Source organism: Argiope bruennichi, chromosome 9 (genome assembly GCF_947563725.1).
Source record: "Argiope bruennichi chromosome 9, qqArgBrue1.1, whole genome shotgun sequence".
Classification (NCBI taxonomy): domain Eukaryota; kingdom Metazoa; phylum Arthropoda; class Arachnida; order Araneae; family Araneidae; genus Argiope; species Argiope bruennichi.
In genome coordinates this window covers 100735584-100756179 of record NC_079159.1, presented here as the reverse complement: position 1 = coordinate 100756179, position 20596 = coordinate 100735584, and the positions used below count along the sequence as shown (strand labels likewise).

Genomic DNA, 20596 nt, shown 5'->3' with positions numbered 1-20596 from the left:
TGTTATAGAATACATTAGTGGCGTGCATTACATTGTTAAAATTTCGATATTGCACACATCCTCCCTTCAATATAGAAATTTTGGGCACTAGAGATATTTTTGTTCATCATTTCCCTTAGAAGTCAGGAGAAAGTATGTTTCCCAATCCCCCTGTGCCACGGGGAGGGGCAACTCGTAATTGAGGATGAGTAGCCTCCTGCATGATGGTTGGTTCTTGCTATCCTGGAGGGTACACAAAAATGTGTGAGTCTGGTTCCTCTCATCGATGATAGGACGTACTTCCTTAAGAAAGGGTTGTACCGTGGCCAGTGATAGTCTTTAGGATTTAATCATAGTTACCACCAGTATTGCTGTTGCGGCGGTCTGATCAATCAAACTTTTCTGTGAGTCTTCCGCTGAGTCGGGGTAGCCAGTTTGTGGTTCCCGATTCCACTACTAAAGTTATCAAAGTTCTTAACACCCCTAATCGATTCTCCGAAATTTTTCTCATCGCTTGTCTAAGATAAATCGAATATGTGTCTTAAGTTCAAATGCATATTAAGGGGTTTACTTATTCAACGAACCTTAAGGGGAAACGGACTTTGAATTCAGTAACTTCTATTCTCGAATGAGGGACGTGACCTACAAATTACAGCAGTGTGGATTTCGGATTCTCAGACCTAAAGGTTGCCGAGGGTCGTTGGATTCAAAGAGGCCGCAAGTGTCAGGGCAAGTAAAAAGATGTTTTCAGCCTAATAACCAGTTTTCTAAAGAATGCAAACTTAATGAATTTTGAAGTTTTAAAATACAGTTTTTTTCACATGCAATTGATCAAGTTGATAGCTGTTTCATGATCTTCACTTAATTATGTAGATACATTGAGAACCTGCTTAAATAATATTGATTTACAAGCTCAAATATGTCCTAGTCATGATTCTTAACAGATAAATAAATAAAACTTTTTTACCAAATCGCCAAAGTAAAAATTAACCAATAATAAATCATTAAAATTAGGTTAATTTAAAAACGCTTTGAGATGCGAAAATAAATTAACCATTTTTTTAAATATGTAGCTAAAGGCCATAACATTTTTTAATCCAGCTCTGGTTCAAGGTGACCTTGACGATAATATGATGCTTGGTGTCCGTGACATTTTTCATTTTTTCCCCGTCCGATCATTTAAATTTAACTATTATCATTAACCAAAAATAAAAACCTTATCTTTAAGTGATAAATACATGTTATAAAAATACTTTTTCTATTTTCATTTAAATAAAGCTTAAGAAAAAAGATGATAATGATAGAAATGGTGAATTCGTTTATAAGTTAGCGTGGAAAATGATAATCAATATTATTTTGTTGAATGAGTCTCTGATACTTTTTCTTACGAGTTTCTTACGAGTATGAATATAACAGCTTAAAGATAATTTTACTCAAATCATTAATCTTCATATTAATTTGAAAAATAACAACAATTCATGTGTAGAATACAAGGTCAAACGTGACGTTTTGAGTTTCTAGGTCATATCGAAATTTCAACACCTTGCTAAAAGAATTCTCTACTGATTCTCGCAGTATTTTAATATAACTGATTTAGTAACTAAAAAATTAAACAAGAAATTTTGGGAATAACTCAAATTTACTGTGCTTTGAACATTCTTCTGGGACAGAGTCAATGATGGAACAATTTTTTTGTTTTTATATTCTGCTTGCGGGGAACAAAAAGATTTGTTTCGAGCTTTGCTTGTTTATGAAAGGGAATGGAGTCATTTCATGACCACATGAAACACGTAAAAAACGCTGTCGCCAACTTTTGAGAAAAATACAATACTCAATTGAAGAGTTTGTTGTCTTGAAGGAAATAAGAATTCGTTCGGTATTATTATTAAGTATCATTTGTGAATTTGAGCCTTATTTTATTTAGTAAGGCGAATACAGTTTTTTCAGAAGGATTGATTTTAATTTTTCATAATCCTTAGATTTATTGCTTCTTAGATTATTGTTAGTATTTTAGAAACATCCATCATATTTTCATAAGGATTCTGGTGTCATTACAGCATTTTATGCACATAATCTGGTAAATTTGGATTTTATGATCAGCTGTATTTTAAAATTGGTATTTCTTGGAATAATTATGGCATATTTTATAATGTTATCATTTCATTTATTTCGACATTTTAGTTGTTTTAGACAAGTGCAAGCATACCGATAAAACGTGCCATTTTTATTAATGTTATTACGTTTGTAGGCTTGATACTATATATGAATTATGTGATATGACCTGCGGCACGCATGATGGGAAAAAAAGGGGGTAGTATAGTTCTGGCACCCCATGTTACAAACTTTTGCATCAGCAGAAAAAAAAACTTTTGAAGTTCTCCACATGGCTAATCATTGAACGTATATCTTCGAAATGTGGTATGTAGTTATTTCTTCGGTATATACTTGTATATACTTCCTGTAAAAAGATTCTTCAAAAATTGTTTTAAATCTGTAATTATAATTCTATCGAAATGTTAATCATTTTTACATCACTTTTTAATTTAAAAAAAGGATTTTTCGGTGAATGCTAATTTTGTTTCTATACAATTTGCTGTCTAAGTTTGATAAAATTATTTTTGGATATCTATATAGAATTCTTTTAATATTTTCATTCGTTCTAGGATAATAATTTTAGTTACGTCTTTTGTATGCATGTTATCGCTGTTGCATAGTTAAAAGCAAACTTGAAAATTTAAAAAAAAAATAACTCTAAATTGTTATAATGCTTCAAACTTCAACATTTTTGAAAATCAAAATAATCAAATCTCCTTTTATTTTTTGAAAATCAAAATAACATTATAAATTTAAATTTGGCAAACTATATTTTTACTTGAAAGTATTTTTGATGGATTTCCATGGGATTTTATGATTTCATCATTATTTTTGCTCATGCGTTATCCTTTAAGTGATTGTACATAAAAGCGTATAAAATTTGACAAAATCTAGGATGGTGCATTTTTATTGGTTTTTACTGTATTTCCGAAAATGTTTTCTGGAATACCATTCAAGATTTTTTTTTTTTACTTTTCAAGAAAAGAAATTTGTTTTCAGTCCTTGGAATAAGGAACAAAGAATCACGCTTTTGAGGTTCGGTTCAAACAAAGAATTATTGTGTGGGAGTGCAAACTCATTTTCATCTTTGAGATAAAACGCCCTCCTGTTGTTTGATGCAGAAGTTCTGAGACTTGCAGTCATGAGTAAAATATCATAAAAATAAATTTCTTTTCAATTTTATCTTTTTAAAATCTTTTTTAATCTTACAGTATTAAAATTATTTATTATGCTTATTTCTTTATACAGGGTGTTAACTGTTATAATAACCAAAAAAAAAATATCATTTCAAAACTTTTAAAAATAAATATAATGTTCTAGTTGGAAAAATGCTGTAAATGACAGAAAGAAATTATATTTTATATCAATTCATGCCATCTAACTTTTAAAACAATCCTATCAATCATAATTAGTAAAATATTCCAGATACTGTCAAATTCCAAACGAAAGAGAATCATTCTTCTGCGATTTAAACTGATTGACAAATAAAAAACTGATTGACTGTTTTAGGCTAATTTTATGGCTAATTCAAAGTCTCTCAAGATATCATAAGGAATCATTTACAAAGTAAAATTCTGTATTGCTGTGTTGCTTTTTCAAATTATTTTTTAAATAAACTTGAATATGGCACCCATATAGATCAAAAATCTGAAATTCGGTAATTTACGATGGATTTTTTTAAAATATGGATTAAAATATCAATAGTTTTCATTCGCAACTCTTTCAGAAATACATTTGTTAACTCAAATAACATAGAGTATAAGCCGGCGTTCTGGCATAGGGGTAGCACGTCTTCCCTGTGACCTGGGCGTCCTGGGTTCGAGTCCCGGTTGGGGCATGGATGTTCTTCCGTTATTCTATCTGTGAGATACGTGAATGTGCCCTCCTGTAAAAAGGGTTTGTGCAAGCGATTGAGTGATGCGTGAGTAGCAAAGTCGTACTCTTGGCCCTAGTTAGTGCTACTATAAAGACAAGAGACGCTTCCCCACCGGCTTAAATCACTGTCTTCGTAACAGCGAGCTTGTCCATGGCAAGTGCCATAAGAAACAACAAACATAGAATATAATTCTTCCCGTTATTTAAAGGTTTTTCCACCTCCTTTAGTATCTTGTTAATTATTTGGCCAAATTAAAGTGGACACCATGTATAATTATTTACATCAAAATTTCAATACTTTGTATTTTTCTCTTTGAATCTTCAAATTATCTACATACAAGATCGGTTGCAATTGATTATTTAAAATTTAAAAATGAGTCATGAAGATTAAATAAAGGAAAGCAACAGATAATTAAAAATTAGTTTTACAAATTACAAGTGTAGTAGTATTTTTGGTATGTTTTAAGTTTCTTATCTAGAATAAAAGAATGTCCATATAGTAAGATTAAGGTCAAATATTATTTTTTATAATATAGATACCTATAGTGGAAAAATATCCTGTCTGCCTGACCTTTTAATGACAAGAATTCATGAAAGGAAGGTGAAAAAAATTAAATTATTTACTTCTCTGAATAATAACTATTGCAGTATTTCCTAAGATTTTTAATAATTAATGCTGTTGCAGAATCCAAAATTACTCTGAGCAAGTAGCTTTTGAGAACTGCTAAATTTTTCTTAATATTGATTCGGTAAAAGTAAATAAACTGATTTAACATCACATAAAATTTTACTGAAATATTTTTAAAAATAGGATAATCAATCGCACAAATCAATCTGTTGATTTATACACATTTTCTCAAAATATGTAATTAAACTAAACGAATATATCCTCATTCTCTTTTCACATTAATTTCCATCGGATGCTTATATTTTATTACTGCAACAGTTAAAACTCCATCTTTGCTCAAATTAGAAGCAGCAAATGGGATTAAAACTCCATAATTCCTGATTCTTAGAGGTGAATATTCATCTTCTGCTGACAGCCAAGAACAAATTAATTCCACCAGCAGAATTTGTTTTAACAAATTGTAACATTCTTTTCTCTTGTAGCCTGTAAAATGTAATTGGGATACAGTTTACAACCTATGAAACAAAGTTAAATTGTATTCTGTATTTTGAAAATCAAATAATATCTCACACTAAACCTTTGAGAACATCGAAGACCAACGAACACATTTTGATCCCTGTGACCCAATGAACAAATTTTGTGATCCATTGATTTGGTATTTGTTTCTTATTCATACATTGTAGAAATAAAAATATCATCAGGTGCAAGTAGTTCTAGCTATAAACATGAAGACCTTGAAACACTTAGTAAACTTTAAGATCGTAAAACAGTAAAACAAACATGAAGACCTTGGACGGACGCTCTTATGAAATGGGGTACCAACTCCCAAATATGTATTTTGAGTTTAAGCCGTTTTCTCGAAACTTCGGAGAATACTCTCCCGTGCTCACTTTTTTTTCTACTTTTTGCATGCGAAATCTGTAAAAAATATTTTCTTAGATTCCACCAATAGATATTGATTAATTGTCTTAAAAAAACGATTTTTTTTTTGTCTCTCTAGTAACTCAAAACAGATAAATTCCGGTGCAAATCTCAATCAACCATTCTAATTTTTTAAAAAATTATCTGTAATAAAAGGAACTGTAATTGGCTTTGATTTGCTTGGGAGAATGAAAAAGTTGAAGCAATCAGTGAACAAGGTCTTTAAAACCTTAGATCTGAGGATCTAAGTCTGAGTTAAGCCTTCCATTATTATTATTTTACTTATTTCAAAAGTGTAATATTTATACTGTATAGAGTGCGTGTGATTTTATGTGCCTTACATTATAATTATCTAAAACGAAAGAAATAGCTCTAAATATTCGATTTCCATTTTTTGTAATAATTTTTTAAAACATACTTAATAAGTTTTAATGAAATACAAGTTTGTGCTTATTCTTATATTAGTAAAATATATGAATAAAAGAGGATATGGATTAAAAAAAAAGATTTTTAACACTATGATTGGAATAAGAAATGAACATTTATATATCTCTGGTCATATGGCTTCTTTGTTTATAACCTGTCATTCCATTACAATAGACCGCATTACTTATATTCTATTATTTGTGATATTTAGCCCAAAATTGTAGATCAATAAGTTAATTTTAGTCTAAACTCGCAAACTTATACTTGTTTTTCTGTCCGTGTATATATGATTTCGATTACTGAAAAACGCCAGAATGAAGATACATGAAATGTAGTATTTTATATTTTAAATGATATTGTTGGTCTATATCAAATTGAGTGCAATTGGCAATTGCACTTAATTTTCACTTAATTGAAATTTCCCCTTTTTTTTCTTTCTTCCAAAATTTATCTCCGTCAAACCTGTTAACTTTTGGTGTAATAGCCCCTTTCCTACAGCGCCAACTCTCTCCTATCCTTCTTTATTAGTGATAAAATTTATCTAATTATTTTCATTTGTTATCATTGTATTGATTATCTTCATCTGTTGTCATTGTTATCTATCTTATGTGTTATGGTTTTTATTATCTATTACTGGAAAATTGAAAATAACAAAGATTCATTGCAGATTAGGGACCATCTAATCTTCCCCTTTGGCAAAATTGTTTTTAGAACATAACTTAGTTCATTTAAAAATAATGACTTCTCTATAAAGTTTGTAAATTTGAAACAGCAAAGAATCGATATTTGTATGTAAATTATTTTTTGATAAGTACTTGTTCAAAACGAGAGAACGGTCAAATGATTTTTAAACAAATATCTGTCAAAAGTGTCTGAAATTTAAAACTTTAAATTGAAATATTTTCATGTCTAAAAAAAAAGAACATTGCCATGGTTAGATGAAATTATAAAAGTGAGAAGTATTTATTTTATGACTAAATGCTTTTATAAAGTAAACTGAAATTACTCATAAATTGGATTTTAGACAAATATTAGTTACATTTTTTATAAATATGACAGTAATTAAAGATTATATTTTATTTGAAGCAAAAGAAAGTATATTTCATTATCTGATTAGAATAAGAATTGTTTAGTGAAATACAAATACTTTAGGCATGTATTTTTCTTATTTGGCTGATGACAAGGTGTCCAAAATACGTATTCTAACGTTAGATACAGTAAAAAAGCTAGATTCACGCTAAAGATTTATATTTCGTAATTATTGCTCATAAACGCTATGAAAGGAATTTGTGACCTTTCCCCTTTCAACGTTTGAAAGGCGAAGGTTTTTACTTTCCTACAGTGATTCTAACACGTGCCAACCAAATCTGAGCGCGGTATCAACAAATTCCTTTCTAAAATTATTTACTAAATTTAAATTACTTTGTCAGTGCCATTTTTTTCTCCTTTCTGTCTTCAGAATTATTAAAGTCTGTTAAATTCGTTAAAGTCTGTTAAATTCCAATAATTATTTAGAAGCTCTGAAATCATATCTTAAAGTCAGCATGGATGAAGTTTTAAGTGACCTTGACGTTGTACAGAATTCGCATACTCTAATGTTTTTAACCTCTTGCACATTACCATGGCTGGAATTTATAGTAAGTATGTTATAAAATAACAACTTTATAGTATTGATTGCAATAGAAAAGTTTCCGTCAACTGACCGAGCATTTGTTTTGAGACAGCGAAATGACAGTAATGTCAAAGTGGAAAAAGTATGTGATAAGATAATATGTAGGATAAGAAAGATAATAATTAATGCAGGTCACTAGTTTCGTAGTGTCAAATAGTGGTTATTTATCATCAAGGTCGGTTTCGCTATCTGAGTCAGCACAGTTGTGACGTAGTTATCCAACGAGATCGTGAGCGTCAATTTCCGCATGCGCACTGTGATCTAACAACAAAGGAAATAAAACACGTGAATGGGAAGGAGGGAAATGAAAACATCGCAATCGAACACACTTGTTGCATGTGATTTTTAATAAAGAGATGTAATAGAACAACTGAAATACTAGAATTCCTTCTTTGTTTTTCCATATTTGATTGGGTAAGTTTGTTTTCGTAATATAACCACCATACATAGAACTAAAAACGTTCTGACTTCTTTTGATTTTTTAGGAGGAATCTATAACAGGTTGTTACTTTTTAACGTAAATAAGTTATTACTTTACTTTGGATGCTTTATATTTTAAAATATCAACAATTTTTTCTTCAGATCTATATTTGAAAATGTTTTTTTACGTAAAAAAAATTGCGATAAATAGCAGGAATATTTTTGTTATTTTAATTTTGTCTCTACATAATATTGTTTCAAACTCAAATTTATAATTATTTAATTAAAATAAACTTTTCGTCAAATTTCATGTTAACTTGAATTATATGCTTAGAGATCAATATTATTCAAATGTAAAGCACTGTAATTTTTTCCATGACATTTTTATTCCTTCACTATGGATCGGTAAAAATTTCCACCCCTTACATTTTTTGCCTTTTTTAATTATTTTTTGCGTTAGATAATTTAACATTTAAAATAAATTCATTATTATATTTCTTAATGTAACATATAAACATAGCATTAATTATTATTAGTAATTGGAATTATTAATTAATTTGTAATTGGAAAAACTAATTTATGCTCTTGTATTCCTTATTTTATTTAGTATAAAAATTATCATAATTGCTATTGAAAAATAAAATGATTGTGTAGTTTAAGAATAAAATAAATATATATTTTGAAAATTATTATCTTATCAATTCATATGAAGCATTTTTATAGCACAGCTGAAATAAATGTACTCATTATAAAAGATGTTATTAATAGTGTTAAAAATGATACCTTATTTTCTGGGGGTTTTTTATAGCTAAATGATCAAAAACTCTTACATTCGTGTTTATGTGATGGTTGAAAAAACAAAGTTTTTTTAGCTGTTTAAATTATTGCATTTGCATCTGACCTAGCTCACTTCTCACCTCTTACACTTCGAATAATATTTATTTATTTATTTATTTTGATGTTAAAGAGCAGTGTTTGCTATATGATTTAAGAAAAGAAACAGCCAAAACGTCAAAAAATATTTATTCCAATTCGCAAATAGAAGGCCAATTAGCTTAGTAGCAAGTTTTCAACTTTCGTACCAGAGGAATACAGGTTCGAAAACCGATTTTGCCGAAAGGCGAAGTTTCCTTTGACATAGAGAAACATCTGCATTAACGTTGTGAAAATTTCGAAGATTGAAGATTCAAGTATTGTCCTCGTCATCCAACTACGACTCAACAGTATGAAGTCAGATAATTATGGAAACCATAGGAAACCATAGGAAGGGGTTCTCTGAGTAATGTGCCAACAAATATTTGTAATTTTCTTGTAATGAAACGCCCTTTTCGTTATTGCATTATTATAACAGCTTTCTGTGGCAATTCAATAACGAAAAAATAAATAAATAAACAGAAGCTTGAAGTTAGATATTTCTATGCAAAAATTTTTTTTTCTTTGGAGATTTGGATTTTTTTAGAGTTTTTCTAATGGTTTATGAGCCATTTGATTAATATATATGATAATGATATAAATGTGCGTGTATATGTCAAAATCTTACATCGTCTTCAGCAATGATTATTATAATGTTTGTCACGTTTCAAATGTATGCAGAATAAATGATTTCAGATATATAGATAGTTATATTGCAAAAAAAAATTCTTTGGTTGCTGCTGTACTTAGCCCCTTCAACAATGACTTAAGTTTGATTTAAAATAATAGTCCAAAATCTGTATAAACAACTGATTTGAAAAATACACAAGGGCCATGTTTAGATGATAGGAAAGACACCCAAGTCAACAATCTACTCTTCAAATTTTCCTATCACACCATTAATGGAAGAATGTTTCACCTAAGCAGATTTAATTTGCAAGGCCTTTATTTATTGAATCATTGGTGGAATTGGGTCTCTTATTTGCGCTTCCGAAGCTTGGATTTTATCAAAAGAATAGTTTTATATGCATATGACTGCTGAAAACTTGACGACTGATAATGAAATGACTTTCGAATTCATATTGGATAAATTGTTCAAAGTTGGTGACAATTATTATCATAAAATAATAACTCTAAAGATGGCGCTTCAGTTTCATTGCCATTCTGATACAAAAATGTGTGCTTGCTGGAAAACCCTTCGGATAAGTGGCCCACACGATAATGATTAGACATATGATCACTTAATTTCCTTGTTACTTTTGTGCAATCGAAAAAAATTACTTTTATCCTTGAGAATAAAACAATTTCATTCAATTTAATAGTAGGTTGTTTATCAAAGCGCATAAAACACTATCTGACATTGGGAAAAAATGCTTCAGAAATATCTAGATTTCCTTTCTCAAAATGAGGGAGAATCTGGTTATTAATCAGAATTTCATTGTTATTTTTTTTCTCTATATTTCTTTTATTTCGTATCCAATATCACGAGGTAAATTGGACACAATATTTTTTGGACGATTGCTATCAGTTATTAATTCTGAGAAGCAACCCATGCTTGTTGACAAGAAACACAATTCCCTAACACGTGCACTGTCTCTCTGTTGTAATTTGAATCTGTCAATATCTTCTTCCCATTAGGATTGTTGAGTCGCAAATTGATACAATTACTGTAACCCCTGAAATTATTTTGTATAGTACGTTTATTTATCTAATGTGTTTACTAATTAGATAAATTTATAAGCTTGTTTTCTAATTTGTTTTCCATTCTAAGAATTTGATGCTTTTTGCTTACGTTTTTACACTCAGAGTTCAATGATAAAAAGAAAAAAAAAGCAAGAAAAATGCAGGTCATCAACGGGCAGCTTATGAAACTCCACTGTGATCCCAAGTGACTGACTGATTTGGAAACCAAGAGCAATCCTTTCTCCCTTCAAATTTTCAGATACTAGAATTGCTATCAGACCAGTGCTGCAAACTGATTTTTTCATTCTTTTTTTTTCACGCACATCCAAGGTTTGCATTATTTTCTCAGGTCTTTCAACCCCTTCCTCATTTTGAATTTTGATAAATTTGTTATTTCTATTCAGATAGAAAGTCAGCTTATTAGATAGTAATCGTCTCGAGCGACTATCAAATATTAGTAACGATAGAGCCTATTAGAAAGTTACAGTCGAAAATTTTATGACGTGTACTTTTTTATGACGAGTCATATTTTCTATGACGCTTGGTTATGGCACGGCAGATTTGCTATGGCACTTGTTTATTTTTATGATCCACGCCATAAATCACCAAAATAATGTAAACGATATTACCAGAAGTTGCTAAACATTGACTTCTTTGTGACAAAATTTTGACGTTTTGTGTATAAAGAAGCTTGGCGATCTTGGCGGCATCTGAAAGTTGCCAATTATATCCGAGGTAGTAAAAATAAACAAATATCACAATTTTGGCGTCAAGAACTCTTATTAAACTTCCTTTCATCTTTCTAATCTTGTCGATCGAGTTTTGTCTCTCCACGTATACGCGAATACACTGACAGACAGATTCCTTTCACGAATTTAGCCTAAAATTAGTTGCCGAACTACAGCTTTGGTGTAAACAACATACTTTGAAATTCTCCTCTCCAGAAACTAATTAACAATCAATATTTTAAAGAGTTTCTGTCACGATTTTTATAATAGAATCATATTCCAAATATTATCTATATAGCTTTCTTATTTTAGACATCATATTCACATGCACGAGAAAGACTGACAGACAGAACTTCCATGGAAGAATTTCGTCAAAACTTTGACACATTTATTTATAATTTTTTTTGCATTATTTGCATATTAAATTTAATTTGTTTGATTTGCTTACTTTTCTACATTCTCGTATGCGAAATAAACAGGAAAAGTATTTTAACTGGCGAAAAATTCGGAATCGAGAATTAGACGAATCTCCATATTTAAGGCCTCCTCAATTTCGAATAGCACATTTTTGCATTATTTCAGTATTAATGATCACAATGATTCAAAAAATGCTTTGAGCTAGGCTGATGAAATTTAATATATTTTATTAACACCAAAATTTAAAAATATTTAGCAAACTTTGAACGAAATCATTCAGAGGAAATCTATCTGTTTGATTGTTCAAATACAAAATTTAAAAATATTTAACAAGCTTTGAACGAAATCATTCAGAGGAAATCTATCTGTTTGATTGTTCAAATACAAAATTTCAAAATATTTAGCAAGATTTGAACGAAATCATTCAGAGGAAATCTATCTGTTTGATTGTTCAAATACAAAATTTAAAAATATTTAGCAAGCTTTGAACGAAATCATTCAGAGGAAATCTATCTGTTCGATTGTTCAAATACAAAATCAAAAAATATTTAGCAAGCTTTGAACGAAATCATTCAGAGGAAATCTATCTGTTTGATTGTTCAAATACAAAATTTTAAAATATTTAGCAAGCTTTGAAGGAAATCATTCAGAGGAAATCTATCTGTTCGATTGTTCAAATACAAAATTTAAAAATATTTAGCAAGCTTTGAACGAAATCATTCAGAGGAAATCTATCTGTTTGATTGTTCAAATACAAAATTTAAAAATATTTAGCAAGCTTTGAACGAAATCATTCAGAGGAAATCTATCTGTTTGATTGTTCAAATACAAAATTTAAAAATATTTAGCAAGCTTTGAACGAAATCATTCAGTAGGAAATCTATCTGTTTGATTGTTCAAATACAAGCACATTCGATCTTAGCATACTCAAAACATAAAGAGCTAGAAAAAAATGGCACACAGCTTCTAAATTGCAGATTCTTATCAAATTTTGAAGCAAATCTGTAAAAGAATTGCTCTCTATCATTTTGTACTTTCACATGCAAGTAAATGCTTTTATTTATAAACGAATTACTTAAATCAATGATATTCGAATCAATAAAATTTGGCATACGATTTTATAACTATAATTGTAATTCTATACCAAATTTTATTTCCAATACGTCAGAAAAATGGTGTCCGAAAAACAAATTCGTACGTTACATTCAGTAAAAATGCTATACTCACGCTTTTCCTCTCGAACTTACCCAACTATGGAGAGGGGAATAAGATCTTTATTAGAGAAAATCTGAGAGGGTTTCAAGAAGACAAATCCCACTGATGTAATATTCCAGGGATTAATTGCCGTAAATTTTAAATATGTTGTAAATTTTGGATTGGCATAAATGGTATAGATTAAAAATATATACTGATTTCTCTTTATCATATTACGAAGTAAAATACAAAAGTGCGTACTATGTTACGTAAGTATAATGGAAAATAGGTGAAAGAATAAAGATAGGAAGCAGGTTCAAAATAGTTTAGTGCTAATATGAACAATTAGAAGACAAAAGCAGCGATATGACTTGACTAGTATAATTACTGCTGTTTAAATTTTGTTTGCATTTAAATGATTGTTCAGAATACATGGAGTTGATTTCGAAAAACTATTCTGGTCAAACAGGAGATAAAAATTTTTCATTCTAAAAACATCTAAACTCGTCATTTCAAATCTGAAATAAAAAAAAAGTCAATGGGAGAACTTTCTCACTTTTTTATTTCATATTTTAAAGGAAATGCATTCGTCTTTAAAGGCGAATGAACTTTCTTTGAGACGACGGAAGTGTAAGACACAATAAAGATGAGAAATGAAACAAAGTAACAGAAAAGAAAACAATAAAGGAACAAAGAAAGGTTCTATTGAAGGGCATAGATTTGAATTCAAGTACCCCAATTACGTTATATACATCAAATGAATAGGACAATATCCCCCGTTCTTAACGAGATATATCAATTTTGTCAGAGGAAATTCGTTTTATCTCTTGTATATTTATAAGCTATTGTTTTCTTTCGTCCAGACCGACAAAAAAATTATTGACTTAATATATATCAAAGATATTGCACTGACTGCGATTTATTAATTACCTTGTATAATTAACCATTAATTTCCATATAAATTAGAAACGTACCATTATTGTTATTCTGACAAAATAATGACCTTTGATAGTTGGTCAATAACTGCATACAGAAAATTAGATTTTTACTATTATTGTTATTCTGACAAAATAATAACATAATCAGTTGATCAGTAATAACCATAATAGCCTTTAACAAGTCAGACTTAATTTTCATTTATATTAAAATTATACTAAGTGTGATTCTGTCAAAGTTATCAAAGGGGTTTTGAAAGCCGTTTAATGCGTGATTAAATTACCTGCGTGACAGAAGAGGCATGATTTCGCATTCAGAAGACTTTTCCTTTATAGTATCTGACAGAAGATTGTGTAACCTATATTCCTTCGTGATATTATTCAAATCATATGAAGAATAGTTAGCAATGTGTGTCAAAGGCGTAATATTTCAATACTATCCACGCACATCGCTGTCGTGTTTTTATCTATATTTCGTATTTTACCTGAAATTTTCCTTAGGAAATTGCTTTCACTTTGATTAACTTTTCTCTAAAACAATGACAATTTTTCATTTTAAGTGTGATTTTTCCTCTTGTGACCTTCTTTATTACTGCGCAATATTATTTTAAATTGTGACACATATTCATTTCTCTCAGTTGCTCCTTGTTTTAAACAGCATCTGACACATGGATTTCTACAGATGAAATTTGATGTTTCAAGATGAGTGGACACCTCGGGGATTTGAGTCCTAGCCAGGAACAAGCTCTGGAAGAGGTAATTTTTTTTACATTACTTTAAATGGACTTCTTTACTGTTGTATTTACAACCATGGATTTTAATAATCATATTTGTACCCATTTCTTTATATACTAGAGACCCGTAATTTTGTATATATACTTGTAATCAGCGGCAATACAGCTAAAGGAAATTTGTGAGCTTCACTTTCAAATGCTAATTTAATTTCAATTAAATTTTAAATCTTTATTAGTGATGCCCTCTGGTGGTATATTTTACAAAAGAATACAGATTTTAATGTTTTATTATATTTATTAGCACAGTCGTTTGATGACTAGCTCTTTGCTAGAATTAATGGTTGATAAAAATTTCAATACAACATTTTATTTAACTTGTTTTTCATGGCTTCCTCAACAACGTATTTTTTAACTTTCAATTTTGAGAGACGTGTTTCGTCGTATTGCAAAAACATTACACGATTATGTTCACTGTGCTGTGTATTTACTTAATTTTTGGTCATTTTGCTTAAAATTTGAGCTTTAATTTGAAAGGGAAGTTATTGAATTTCAACTAATATAAAAATTCCATCATGCAGTTTTCAGGCAATAATAGAGATAAATTATTTTTATATATCCACATATGTTACAGGGAAAAAACTATGTTTAAAAATTGGAACAATTTAAAACATTTATGCTGCGCTCTTTATTGATGAAATTAAATTTTAATTATATGTACAGAAAAATTTTAAAACTTTAATTAAATGCATGCTTTAAAAGTAAACTTACTCAACATGGGAAACTAAGTCGTATCTTCATATCTTCATCCGCAACAATGAAAAAAAATTCAAGGTGAAATATTTATATCAACAATGAAAACGAGAAGAATTTCAAAACCACAATGAAATGCATTTTTGTAAAATAAACATAAAAATATCTTTAAAAACTGATTAAAAACAGACAAAAAATGTTTGTAAATTAAATTTTTATCATGGAGAAGATAATTTTTTGATTGTAAGTTGGCTGAAAATGCATATTTTTGCTACAATATTTTCGACAAATAGAGTGGAAATTTGTTTTTAATTTCATGTAATTTTTCATTAATTCTCATTTGAATTAAAAAATTTTAAAATCATTTCTATTTCCGAACATTTCTATTTTTCTAAGTATATTTCGGCCCAATATAGTAGTTCTGTATCGAACGATCTGTATTTAACGATGCAAAGCTCGAGCATATTACACTCTCTTAGTTACAAAAAACATTTTTATAAGTGTTCCCTCACTTTTATTAAAATAAGTCATCATTATAAAAGCCAATTATATTATAGCGCCAACACGCTTGCAATCTGTATTAATAATAAAGATAATAATTCAGAACGCTTTTTAAGTCTATAAAAAAATCAGTTGTTGAATGAACTGTTAATTTTTTAGGGTGCTAAAAAGTCTGTAAAAATATAGGCATCCAGACAAACTCATTTTCTATGCATTGAAATTAATTCAATGATGAAATAATGAGAAGATGAAATCTTAAGAAAGAAAATTCCTGAATGAATGTTTCCAGATTCTGCTTCAGCTTGGAGGTCGCAGTTCAATCGGAAATTGAGTATCAAACATTTTCCGTTCTCGCCATCTATCCCTGGCATGAAAAGAGAAGGTCCATCCCAAAACACTCCTTATTATTATTATATTACTCCTTCGGAAATTAGGTGATTAGTTTATTTAAACGAAACGAATGCACTTAAACGTTTATTTTGACTTCATTTATTTGGCTATAGAGGCTGAGGGGAATTGAAATGTCTCTGAGAATGGAAAGAGGATTCTGTGCTCTTTTGTACCGGAGTTTCTCCGTATGCAAATGCCTAGTAGACACACATTTGGCCTTCATTTCTTTATTCAGTTTACCGTAATAGATCATGCATTTTCCTTTCAGTGTGGTGGTAAAAACCGTTAAAAACGTTAACCGTGGGAAAAACCGTTAACCGTTATGCCATTCTCAGAGGAGGAGGATAACATAACGGTTGAAGAGTTTACCTTGTCTTTAAATACTGATAACGAGAAAGAATCGAAGAGGTAATATCCAAATACGGACATCGTTTAACTTTAACCTTATGAGCCCTGGCCACCCGATATCGCCCTGTTCGACAAGGGTCTGACTCAGGCGCTTTGGGGCGGTTAAATGAGTTTAAAAGGATGAAAGATATTTCTCGACGAACACTCATTTAAACTCATTTAACCGCCGCAAAGAGCACGAGTCAGGCCCCTGTCGAACAGGGCGATATCGGGAAGTCAGGACTCATAGGATTAAAACGCAATGCTGATCTTACTAAACTAAATACTCCCTCTAAAGGAGATGGGTTTTACAAATTCGTGAAGTCCTCAGATAATTAAGAGGATTGTCGTTTTTCCTAACGGTATAGTAATGATATTGCGTTAAGTTACCTCTATTCCGAGGACATACCTCCTGCGGGAAGAATTGCACTCTCCTATAATGGCTATTAAGATACCACCCATAATTGCAATTGTTAACATGAATATGATCATTCAGTTTAATTCAAATGTTAAGATAAAATAGGACAGGTAAATAGGAAGAATTAAGGATAACTCCGTTGCATTACTAAATTAACTACTAGTTAGTAAGACTGAGGAATGAGAAACCGCCAGCTTCTTCTGAAAGTATAATAATAATAATGATATGCTTTTAAGGGTTTCATTAATTAGACATATCTCCCATGGGAAAGATATGTGGCAAGGCAAATCATCATTGAGTATTATGCCATAGTTCCCTTGTGATTATCATGACGCCATGGTCATTTAGTAACCCGGATATTACGGCAGGACATGCAATCGCTTAATTTACAATTTCTTCTTGTTTATAATAACTTTCTGATAATCAAAAATTTTTCCTTTCGAAACATTATGCTGATGTGTTTTTAAACATGATCTGTTAAACGGCTGTTAAATTAGCAGAAATACGGAAGTGTTTATAATAATCATAAAAAAAAATACTTTTCATATGCTGCTGTTACGTTGAATGTGATATCTAACGAAAATTTTATAAGAGCAATTTACATTTATTATAAAAAAAATTTATTCTTACAATATTTTTTTTTTTTTTTTTTGAAATAAGACAGTTTCGTGTAAGCGATATTTTTTTTATCTATAATGAAGCATATTTCATTTTTATTTGATTATATTTTAAGCTTCGAGAAATTTTCAAAGATGAATTACTACCGCAACAGGATGATCACTTGCTACTGCAATTTTTGAGAGGTAAGAAGTTTCATTTCCATTGATATTAAAATTTCTTTTGTAGAATACAAAAGCGATGAAAGATAAAGATATTGCAAAGTTTGACTTTCTTATATTTAATGGGCATAAAAAGGAAAACAGTTTGAAATATATGTAGTAAAAATAAAAGTTTTAGAAATCATTTGAATTTGAATTCTGATAACTTAAGATTTAATCAGAATTTAATAAAATGTAAGAACGAACTGCCCGACTGTTGCAATTAGAAAAAATTTACCGATAAATCTTAGAATATAGGAAATTGAATAATAAATCGCCCGGATAATAACACTTTTTCTGCGATTTGCACAAAATAATTTCATAACGGCGTGGCCATACTATGTGTGCCCATCATCGATGATCAGGCAACAACGTCATTAGTATACCCTCTTCAATAGATAAAACCTGCTTAGATGTACGACTTCTTCTCCATATTTGAAATGCCGCTCTCGGTGGGTCCCTGAAATGTATATGAAAAATTACTTCAGAAAATAATTCAAAAGACATATTTTGAAATTAGATGCTTATTATTTCATACAATTCACGGCTTTTTCATAATTTATTAAGAAATTGAATGACAACTAAAAATATATCGCTGAATATTTTAGTAGAGTAATATTTTTATTATTGTGCTTTAGTATTTCAAAAGTTAGCGCATAAAACGCCGAAATTTTATTTAATATTAAATTAACTAAAATTCTGTTTAATTAAAATTATCTATTCGCCTACATATGATAACTCTAGATCAAATTATATATATATATATAGTGTCATTTGTATAAAGTGAGTTAAGAACCAATAGACTGACTTTAAGTGTGCACACAGAATACATAAACATGCCATTTTTATGTAGAAGCTTTAGAAGCATGTTACCTTAGACGCAATTTACGACCACTAAAAGAGTTACTATATTTGCATTTGGCCTTGAAGATACAGGACATTAATTCATGACCGAAGAATTCCTAAGAGAAAACATTTTTTCCGAGAATATCCTAAATGTTTTCATGTCGAGCAGTAGTGGCAGCGATCTATCTCCAACAATTCTAGTACAAATATTGAAGAGCAATGCCTTTCTACTGATATATTGAATATCCATTCCTGCTAAACCTATCTGAAATAGGGTTTAAAGTCGTTGAAAGACCTACAAGAAAAAATCGGATCTTGCCAGCATGCCAGCACCTTGCGGTCCAGCCCTACCGAGCAAGAGGAATTCATGAACACCCCCCACCAGTGAGCCGAAGCTTCCTCTAGCCCCCCGTCACTCCTCTTGTGCGGGTTCATTGATTTAATCGAGGCTTACAAACATTTCTTAAACAGTGGGAGTCTTTCATTACATTGAGATATGCAACTATTCAACCCATACCAGTAGGAAGAAAAGTTTGGTACAACTGCTTAATCCACTGATGTTAGGAGAAAAAATCTGCTAGAGGTATGTTTTAAGACTTGCACTAGTGTCAGCTTTCGGGCCTGGGTTGAATGTTTCAGCTTTTTTGAAAATATAGTTTCCTAAAACAAATTTCAGTTAGAAAATTAGATTGTGGCTTCTTTCCTTAACAAATGCTCCTATTGCATAACAACCATAATATGTGACCGCATTTTAATATAACATTTAAAAAAAGGACTCTTCTGATTATACCTAAAAATTTTTAGCATTTAAGAAGGAATTTCTAAATTCCCCTGTATATTATAAGTAATTAAATATGTAATGTAGGCAGAAATCATTCTTTCATTTTTGCTTCATATCCAATGTCACCGCTATTGAATAAAAGTTCAATCATTGCAAGTTATATGAAAATTCAAGTAATTATATTTCCTCGTCACTTATACTGAAAGAATTATTATCGAAATAATTGAATTATTCAGAAATTTCATAAATGTTCTTTTTTTCACTGTACTTGTTAACTCTGATTAAAATTTTAAAAGGGTTTGAAAGTTTTATAATTCTATTATAAAAATATTATGTAATTTTTATATTCAATTTTAGTGGAAATTCGACTTTTTTGTTAATAATTTCTTTTTTTTATTTTATAGCAAAGAAATTTGATTTGAAGAAAACAGAAGAAATGTTTAGTAGGGTAGTACATTTTCACTTCTATAAGCTCAGATTTTTTTTAAAAAAGAAATATTAATTTTCTCATTTATATTTCTTTTTTGAATAATGTTTTATCCATAAAATTGAAAAAACAATACATATTCTGTGAGGCAGCATTGACTTTTATTTCCTATTTCAGCATCTAGAATTTCGTAAAGAATTCCCTGAAGAATATTATGCTAAAGAATACCAGCTTCCAAAGGTATTCTATCATTTTTTTAAATATCAACAAAGATTTATTGTGATATCAATTACTTTTTCTGCTAACAATCGTTAGCAGAAAGAAAAGATTATAAAGCATAGAATATAGCAGTTAGAAAAGATAATAAAGCATAGAATATAGCAGTTAGAAAAGATAATAAAGCATAATTTTATTATCTTTTTGTGCATAATACAAAAATGTTACTATGTTAAATTTTGAGCCTCTGGTAACTTATAATTTTTTTCTTCTAAATTATCCCACACATTTAGGCAAATATTGCTGGACCACGTACAAATAATAATTTCCTTCTCTGCAAATACTTTTTGATTTACTCACAAATAATATACTTAGATAAAAATTAACAATAGACCTCATTCTATAAAGAAACTGTTAAAAAAGTTTCTAAGTTTGCAAAATTGA

At 29.7% G+C, this 20596-nt stretch overlaps 1 protein-coding gene across 3 annotated transcripts in view; it reads left to right on the top strand.

Annotated features, from left to right (window-relative positions):
- Window positions 1-7870: 7870 nt before the first annotated feature.
- Window positions 7871-20596, top strand: part of LOC129983761 (SEC14-like protein 2) — a 32797-nt gene continuing 20071 nt past the window's right edge. For 2 of the 3 annotated variants that reach the window (XM_056093379.1, XM_056093383.1), the window contains exons 1-5: window positions 7871-8009; window positions 14523-14640; window positions 17798-17867; window positions 19914-19957; window positions 20114-20176. The gene's annotated coding sequence lies outside the window, so the exon portion shown is untranslated. The remainder of the gene's footprint in view (window positions 8010-14522; window positions 14641-17797; window positions 17868-19913; window positions 19958-20113; window positions 20177-20596) is intronic. The other variant, XM_056093380.1, reaches the window with a different exon arrangement.